The 9,480-nt window shown below is 37.3% G+C and overlaps 1 non-coding gene across 1 annotated transcript; it reads left to right on the top strand.

The window, feature by feature from the left end:
- Positions 1-896: 896 nt before the first annotated feature.
- Positions 897-998, top strand: LOC126069759 (U6 spliceosomal RNA). Its single transcript, XR_007516032.1, has one exon. It is a non-coding gene; the product is annotated as a U6 spliceosomal RNA (small nuclear RNA).
- Positions 999-9,480: the final 8,482 nt, after the last annotated feature.

Here is a 9,480-nt window from a genome sequence, read left to right as displayed (position 1 = left end):
AGAATTGCAACGGGCCCCAAATAGCCAAAGCAATCTTGAAAAGGAAAACAGATTAGGAGGATTTATACTTCCTTATTTCCAAATGTATTATAAAACTACAGTAATCAAAATAGTCTGATACTGGTATAGGGATAGACATATAGACCAATGGAATAGGGTTAAAAAAAAATAAGAGTCCAGAAATTACCCACATTCAATTATGGTCAATTACTTTTCTACAAAGTTGCTAGGTCCACTAAATGGGAAAATTGTAATCTCTTTATAATCTCTTCAATAACTGATGCTGGGCGAATTGAATCTTCATGTGTAAGAGTGAAACTGCATCTATATTTCACACCATATACCAAAATTAACTCATAATTCATCAATGACCTAAATGTAACAACTAAAACCACAAAACTCCTAGAACAAAACATAACGGGAGTAATGCTTTGAGACCTGGTTTTTGACAATGGATTCTTAGATATGACACCAAAAGCACAGGCAACAAAAGAAAATTAGATAAATTAGACTTAATCAAAATTAAAACTTTTGTGCATCAAAGGATTTTATCAACAGAATGAAGAGACAACCTACAGAATGGGAGAAAACATTTGGAACCATATCTCGATGGCACTAGTTTTTTTTTTTTTTTTTTATCTGATAAAAGCAGCCCTAGTGGCACAATGGTTAACTAAGTGCTTGGCTGCTAAATGAAAGGTTGGCAGTTTGAACCCACCCGGTGGCTTTGTGGATGAAAGACCTAGGGATTTCCTCCTATAAAGATTACAACCTAAAAAACTCTGTGGGACAATTCTGCTCTGTCATATGGGGTCAAAGAATTGAAATCGACTGGAAGGCAACTAACAACAACTATCTGATAAGAGTTTAATATCCAGAACATGTAAATAGCTCCTATGCTCGCTTCAGCAACATACATACTAAAATTGGAACAAATCAGATTAGTATGGCTCCTGCACGAGAATAGCATGCAAATTTGTGAAACATTCCGTATGTATGTACACACACACACACACACACACACCCATGAAAAGAATTCCTACAACTCAACAACAAAAATAAAAGTAACCCAATCAAAAAATGGGCAAATGACTTAAATAAACATTTCACCAAATAGCGTATACAAATGACCAATAAGCACATGAAAAGATGCTCAGTGTCGTTGTTGTCGTTAGGTGCCATCAAGTTGGTTCCAACTCATAGTGAACCTATGCACAACAGAACAAAACACTGCCTGGTCCTGAGCCATCCTCACAATTGTTGCTATGCTTGAGTCCATTGTTGCAGCCACTGTTGTCAGTTCTCATTGAGGGTCTTCCTCTTTTTCACTGACCGTCTACCAAGCATGATGTCCTTCTCCAGGGACTGATCCCTCCTGACAACATGTCCAAAGTATGTGAGATGTAGTCTCAACATCCTTGCTTGTAAGGAGCATTCTGGTTGTACTTCTGCCAAGACAGATTTGCTCGTTCTTTGGCGGTCCATGGTGTATTCATTTTCCAAAATCAATTGCCGTCGAGCAAACTCTGACTCATGGCAACCCCATGTGTATCATGGTAGAATTGTGCTCCATAGAGTTTTCAGTGGCTTATTTTTATGAAGTAGATTGCCAGGTTTTTCTTCTGAGGCACCTCTGAGTGGACTTGAACTTCCAACCTTTTGGTTAGCAGCCAAGTATGTTAACCGTTTGCACCACCCAGGGACTCCCATTAGGAAAATACAATTCAAAACCACAACACACACTACTAGTATGGCTATTATTAAAAAAAAAAAATTGAAAACAAGTGTTAGATGGGATGTGGAGAAATTGGAACTCTTGTCCATTGCTGATGGGATTATAAAATGGTGGATCTGCTATGCAATACATTTTGGCAATACCTCAGAAAGTTAAACATAAAGTTCTCATATGACCCAGCAATTCCCCTTCTAGGTATACACCCAAAAGATTTAAAAGTAGGAACTCAAACGGATGTTCGTATATCAATATTCTTTCAGCATTATGCACAATAGGCAAAAAGTGGCAACAGCTCAAGTGATGAATGGATAAACAATGTGTTTTATACATAAAATGGTATATTAAGTAGCCATAAGAAGAAATAAATTTTGGATACATGCTGTGGCATGGATGAAGCTTGAAAACTTTATGCTGAGTGAAATCAGAAACAAAAGGACAAATATTGTATCATCCCACTTATATGAAAAATTTATAATAGACAAATGGATAGAGTCCAAAATGTATTAGTGCTTATCAGGGCAGGTGGTAGAGGGAAAAGAGAAGTTACTAAGATGCACTGAGGTTCTGTTAAGGGTGAATAAAAATTTGGAAACAGATAGTGGTAATGGTCCCACAACGTAGTGAATGTAATTGATGTCACTGAATTGAACGTGTAAAAATTGTTGAAATGGCAATAGTTTTGTTAAGTATGTATTTTACCACAAAAAAATATACAAGATCTATATGAGGAAAACTGCAAAACTCTAATTAAAGAAATCAAATAAAATCTTTATTAATGAAGATATACTTCATGTTCACGGATATGAAGACTCAACATTGTTTAGATGTTGGTTCTTCCCAACTTGATCTATACCAAAAACCCATTGCTGTCAAGTTGATTCAGGGTTCCCACTTGATCTGTAGATTCAGTGAAATCCCAAACAAAATTTCAGTAAGTTGCTTTGTAGATATTGACAAAATTATTGTAAAGTTCACATGGAAAGGCAAAAGTCCTAGAATAGCCCACACAATGTTGAAGAACAAAATCAGAGAACTGACAATACATGGTTTCGAAATTGCTATAAAGCTACAGTAACCAAAACTGTGTTATTGGCGAAAGAATAGATAAATAGCTCAATGGAACAGAATAGAGAGACCAGAAAAAGACTCACGGGAATATTGTCAACTAATCTTTGACGAAGGACCAAAGGCAATCCAATGGGGAAAGGATAGTCTTTTCAACTAATGTTGCTGGAACAACTAGATATCAACTTGCAAAAAAAAAAAAAATGAATCTAGACACTGACCTTACACCTTTCTTAAAAATTAACTAAAAATGGATCATAGACCTAAATGTAAGATGCAGAAATGTAAATCTTCTAGGAGATAACAAAGGATAAAATCTAGGTGACCTTGGGTTTGGCAATAAGTTTTTAGATACAACACTGAAAGCACAATTCATAAAAGAAAAAAATTGATAAGTTGGATTTCCTTAAATCACAAACTTCTATGAAAGACACTGTTAAAAGAATGCAGATACAAGCCCCAGATAAGAGAAAATATTTGCATATTTGACTAAGGACTTGTATCCAAAGTATACATAGAACTCTTAAAACTTAGTAAGACAATAGCTCAATTAAAAAGATCTGAACATACACCTCAAGAAAGAAGATATACAGTTATCAACTACGCTTATTAAAAAGTGTTCAACATCACATGGCATTAGGTAATTTTAAATTAAAATGACAATGAGACATTACTACACATCATGAGAATGAATAAAATAAAACACTGAAAACACCAAATGCTGGCGAGGGTGGGAAGCAAGAGGAAATCTATTCGTTGCTGGTAGGGATTCAAAATGGTACAGCCACACTGGAAGACTGTTTCAGTCTCTTGCAAAGCTAAACTTACCATACAATCCAGCAATTGCTCTTCTAGGTTTTTACCCAAATGATTTGAAAAATTATGTGGATACAGAAACCTGCATACTGATGTTTATAGTAGCTTTGTTCATAATTTCTATATTGGAAGCAACCAAGATGCCTCTTAAGTGAATGGATAAATAAACTGTGAACTTGTACATCCATGCCGTGGAATATTATTTAGTGACAAAAAGAAATGAGCTATCAAGCCACGAAAAGACATGGAGAAACATTAAGTGCATATTGCTCATTGAAAGAAGACAGGCTAAAAAGGCTACCTGTTGTATGATTACAATTATAAGACATTCTGGAAAAGGCAAAACTACAGAGACAAGAAAGATCAGTGTTTCCAGGGAGGGATGTATGTGGAGCATAGATTTTTAAGGCATTGAACCTATTCTCCATGATGCTATAATGGTGGTTACCTGACATTACACATTTGCAAAAATCATCCCTGGGTGATACACTGGGCTACTAGCCGAAAGGTTGGCGGTTTGAACCTGTGGAGGTGCCTCTGAAGACAGGGTTGGTGTTTGGATTCCAAAAGGTCACAGCCTTAAAAAACCTATGGAGTAATTCCACTTTGCACACTTGTGGTCACTATGAGTTGGAATCAACTTGAGGACCACTAACAACATAGGACTGTATAACATAGAGTGAGCCTTAGTGTAAACTGTGTTTTTGTTAGGTGCCATCCAGTCGATTCCGACTCATAGCCACCCTATGTACAACAAAACACTGCCTGGTCCTGTGCCATCTTCATAATCATTGCTATGTTTGAGCCCACTATTGCAGCCACCATGTCAACTCATCTCATTGAGAGTCTTTCTCTTTTTTTGCTAACCCTCTATTTTGTGTGTGTATATATATATTTTAATTTATTGTGTTTTAAGTGAAAGTTTACAAATCAAGTCAGTCTCTCAAACAAAAACTTACACACCTTGCTATGTACTCCCAGCTGCTTTCCTAATGAGACAGCACACTTCTCCTCTCCACCCTGTATTCCCATGTCCATTCAACCAGCTCCTGTCCCCCCTCTACTTTCTCATCTTGCCTCCAGACAGGAGCTGCCCACATAGTCTCATGTGGCCGAACCTTTATTTTATCAAGCATGATGTCCTTCTCCAGGGACTGGTCCCTCCTGGTAACATGTCCAAAGTATATGAGACGTAGCCTCGCCATCCTTGCTAATAATGAGCATTCTGGTTGTACTTCTTCCAACACAAATTAGTTCATTCTTCTGGCAGTCCATGGTATATTCAACATTCTTCACCAACACCACAATTCAAAGGCATCAATTTTTCTTCGGTCTTCCTTATTCATTGTCCAGCTTTCACATGCATATGATGTGATTGAAAATACTATGGCTTGGGTCAGGCGCACCTTAGTCTTCAAGGTGACATCTTTGCTCTTCAACACTTTAAAAGAGGTCCTTTGCAGCAGATTTACCCAATGCAATGCGTCTTTTGATTTCTTGACTGCTGTTCCCATGGCTGTTGATTGTGGATCCAAGTAAAATGAAATCCTTGACAACTCCAATCTTTTCTCCGTTTATTGTGATGTTGCCCATTGGTCCAGTTGTGAGGATTTTTGTCTTCTTTACGTTGAAGTGCAATCCATACTGAAGGCTGTGGTCTTTGGTCTTCATCAATAAGTGCTTAAAGTTCTCTTCACTTTTAGCAAGCAAGGTTGTGTCATCTACATATTGCAGGCTATTAGTAAGTCTTCCTCCAAACCTTCATATAGTTCAGCTTTTTGGGTTATTTGCTAAGCATACGGATTGAATAAGTATGGTGAAAGGATACAACCCTGACACACGCCTTTCATGAATTTAAACCGCACAGTATCCCTTTGTTCTGTTTGAACAACTGCCTTTTGATCTATGTACAGGTTGCTCATTAGCACAACTAAGTGTTCTGGAATTCACATTCTTTGCAATGTTATCCATAATTTGTTATGATCCACACAGTCGAATGCCTTTGCATAGTCAAATAAAACAGAGGTAAACATCCTTCTGGTGTTCTCTGCTTTCAGCCAAGATCCATCTGACATCAGCAGTGATATCCCTTGTTCCATGTCCTCTCCTGAATCTGGCTTGAATTTCTGGCAGTTTCCTGTCGATGTACTGTTGTAATCTCTGTAGAATGATTTTCAGCAAAATTTTACTGGTGTGTGATATTAATGATACTGTGCGATAATTTCCACATTCTGTTGGGTCTTCTTTCTTTGGAATTGGTACAAATATGGATCTCTTCCAGTCGGTTGGTCAGGTAACTGTCTTCCAAATTCCTTGACATAGACGAGTAAGGGCTTCCAGTGCCACATTAGTTTGCTGAAACATCTCAATTGGCATTCTGTCAATTCCTGGAGCCTTGTTTTTCGCCAGTGCCTTTGGTGCAGGTTGGACCTCTTCCTTCAGTACCATCCGTTCTTGATCATACGCTACCTCTTGAAATGGTTGAACATCGGCCAATTCTTTTTGGTACAGTGACTGTATTCCTTCCATCTTCTTTTGATGCTTCCTGCACTGTTTAATATTTTTCCTGTAGAATCCTTCAATATTGCAACTCAAGGCTTGAATTTTTTCTTCAGTTCTTTCAACTTGAGAAATGCCAAGCTTGATCTTCCCAATTGGTTTTCTAACTCTAGGTCTTTGCACATTTCATATAACACTTTACTTTGTCTTCTGGGGCAGCCCTTTGAAATCTTCTGTTCAGCTCTTTGATTTCATCATTTTTTCCTTTTGTTTTAGCTACTCGACATTCAAGAGCAACTTTCAGAGTGTCTTCTGATGTCCATTTTGGTCTTTTCTTTCTCTCTTGTCTTTTTAACGATCTCTTGCTTCTTTATATATGTCTTTGATGTCATTCTACTACTTGTCTGTTCTTTGGACGTTAGTGTTCAGTGCATCATATCTATTCTTGAAATGGTCACTAATTCAGGTGAGATATACTCAAGGTCGTACTTTGGCTTTGGTGGAATTGTTCTAAGTTTCTTCAAACTTCAACTTGAACTTGCATGTGAGCAGCTGATGGTCTCTCCTGCAGTTTTCCCCAGCCTTTGTCTGACTGATAATATTGAGCTTTTCCATCATCTCTTTCCACAGATGTAGTCGATTTGATTCCTGTGTATTCCATCCAGCGAGGTCAATGTGTATACTTGCCATTTATGTTTGCAATGAAGAAGTCGTTGGTCTTGCAAAATTCTGTCATGCCATCCCTGGAATCATTTCTGTCTCCAAGGCAGTATTTTCTAACTACCAGCCCTTCTTCATTTCCAACTTTGGCCTTCCAATTCAATGCATCTTTTTTTATATATAATTTTTATTGTGCTTTAAGTGGAAGTTCTTTCTTCTTTTTACAAATCAAGTCAGTCTCTCACACAAAAACTTATATACACATTGCTACATCCTCCCAATAACTCTCCCCGTAATGAGAAAGCCCGCTCCTTCCCTCCACTCTCTCTTTTCGTGTCCATTTTGCAAGCTTCTAACCCCCTCTACCCTCTCATCATGCCTCCAGGCAGAAGATGCCAACATAGCCTCAAGTGTCCACCTGATCCAAAAAGCTCACTCCTCACCAGCATCCTTCTCCAACCCATTGTCCAGTCCAATCCATGTCTGAAGAGTTGGCTTCGGGAATGGTTCCTGTCCTGGGCCAACAGAAGGTCTGGGGGCCATGATCACTGGGGTCCTTCTAGTCTCAGTCAGACCATTAAGTCTGGTCTTATGAGAATTTGGTGTCTGCATCCCACTGATCTCCTGCTTCCTCAGGGGTTCTTGTTGTGTTCCCTGTCAGGGCAGTCATTGGTTGTAGCTGGGCACCATCTAGTTCTTCTGGTCTCAGGATGATGTAGCCTCTGATTCATGTGGCCCTTTCTGTCTCTTGGGCTCGTAATCACTTTGTGTCCTTGGTGTTCTTCATTCTCGTTTGGTCCAGGTGGGTTGAGACCAACTGATGCATCTTAGATGGCTGCTTGTTAGTGTTTAAGACCCCAGATGCCACTCTTCAAAGTGGGATGCAGAATGTTTTCTTCACAGATTTTATTATGCCAATTGACTTAGATGTCCCCTGAAACCATGGTCCCCAGACCCCTGCCCCTGCTATGCTGGCCTTCAAAGCATTCAGTTCATCCAGGAAACTTCTTTTCTTTTGGTTTAGTCCAATTGTGCTGACCTCCCCTGTATTGTGTGCTGTCTTTCCATTCACCAAAGTAGTTTCTCTGTACTATCTAATTAGTGAATGCCCCTCTCCCACCCTCCTCCCCTCCCCCCTCTCGTAACCACAAAAGAATGTTTTCTTCTTAGTTTAAACAATTTCTCAAGTTCTTATAATAGTGGTCTATTTGTCCTTTTGCAGCTGGCTAATTTCACTCAGCATAATGCCTTCCAGGTTCCTCCATGTTATGAAATGTTTCACAGATTCCTCCCTGTTCTTTATCAATGCATAGTATTCCATTGTGTGAATATACCATAATTTATAGTAATGGGCACTTTTTCATCCCTGATATTGGTGATTTTTGTTGTCTTTCTTCACTTTTTGTCCTTATTGATCAAAGTTTAACACAGTTATTATTCTTCACAAAAGACAGATTTGTTATTTGATTATTTTTTTCTATCTCATATGTGTTTTACAGTTTATTTATTTGGCAATTGTCTTTACCATTAATTTCTTCTGCTTTTTGATTTTAGTATGCAATTATTTTTCTAGCTTTTTGTGGTGAGGGCTGAGATAATTGATTTTAAGCTTTTGTTTTCCTTTATATAAATTAAGGTCTATAAATTCTCTTATGTACTTCTTTAGCTGCAACCCATAAATTTTTGATATATTGTGTTTTTATGAATGTTATAAAACTTTTAATAGAACTGTATTGCTTAATTTACAAATATCTAGGATTTTCTAGTTACATATTTATTATTGATTTCAAATATACATCTTTTGTGTTTCAAGAACATATTTGATATTACTTCAGTCCTTTGATATATATTGAATTTTTCTTTATGGCCCTGAGTATATTTTGGTATATATTTCTAGTACATGTGAAAAGAATGTGTATTATAAAATTTAGGGGAATTCTTTCCTACAAATATTATGTCAACTTGCTTAATAATGTATTTAATATGTTGTGTATAGTTACTATTTTTCTTTTGTCTTGTTCTATAAATTACTGATAGAGTTTTGTTGAAATTCTCCAACTCTGATTGTATAATTATCTATTTATCTTTGTAGTACCATCAAGTTTTATGTGACATATTTGGAAGAAATATCATTGTGTTCATACAGGTTTGCTGTATCTAACTAATGAAATGACCCTTTTGTCATTATAAAATGTCCCTCTTTATGTCTGGTATTACTCCTTGTCTAGAAGTCCACTTTATGTGAATAAAAGACCTTGGCTAATTCAGATTTCCTTGAGAAAGAACTCAGAGTCCTTCTTATCATAGTCCTGCTTTATTATTAAATGAATTATTAAGAAAACTATGGAACTGTGAGTCTGCTTTGTCTAGTGTCTGTGGCTGCACTTGAACTGTAGAACTTGTGAATTGATATGCTAGGCTTGGCCTACATGAATATAGTGGTATAAAAGACCAATGTAAAATTGAGGCTGTAGCTTTTCTGTGTTAAAATGCTCCCCACCCACCTTGGCTTATAAATATGTCAGTCACACAATGCTCATTGTTGAGGTGACAAAATAATTCATGTACTTGGGTAGCTGCTGGGCTTCCTGATAAGATGGAGGTGTTGAACATGCTGTATATTTTGTCCTGTATTCTTCTATAATTCTAAGTAAAAAAAAAGTATTATATTAAAGACTATGCCTCATGACTCTGACAACTCATAC

This window comes from Elephas maximus, chromosome X, assembly GCF_024166365.1.
Source record: "Elephas maximus indicus isolate mEleMax1 chromosome X, mEleMax1 primary haplotype, whole genome shotgun sequence".
In the NCBI taxonomy this organism is placed as follows: domain Eukaryota; kingdom Metazoa; phylum Chordata; class Mammalia; order Proboscidea; family Elephantidae; genus Elephas; species Elephas maximus.
This window is presented reverse-complemented; position numbering and strand designations above follow the sequence as displayed.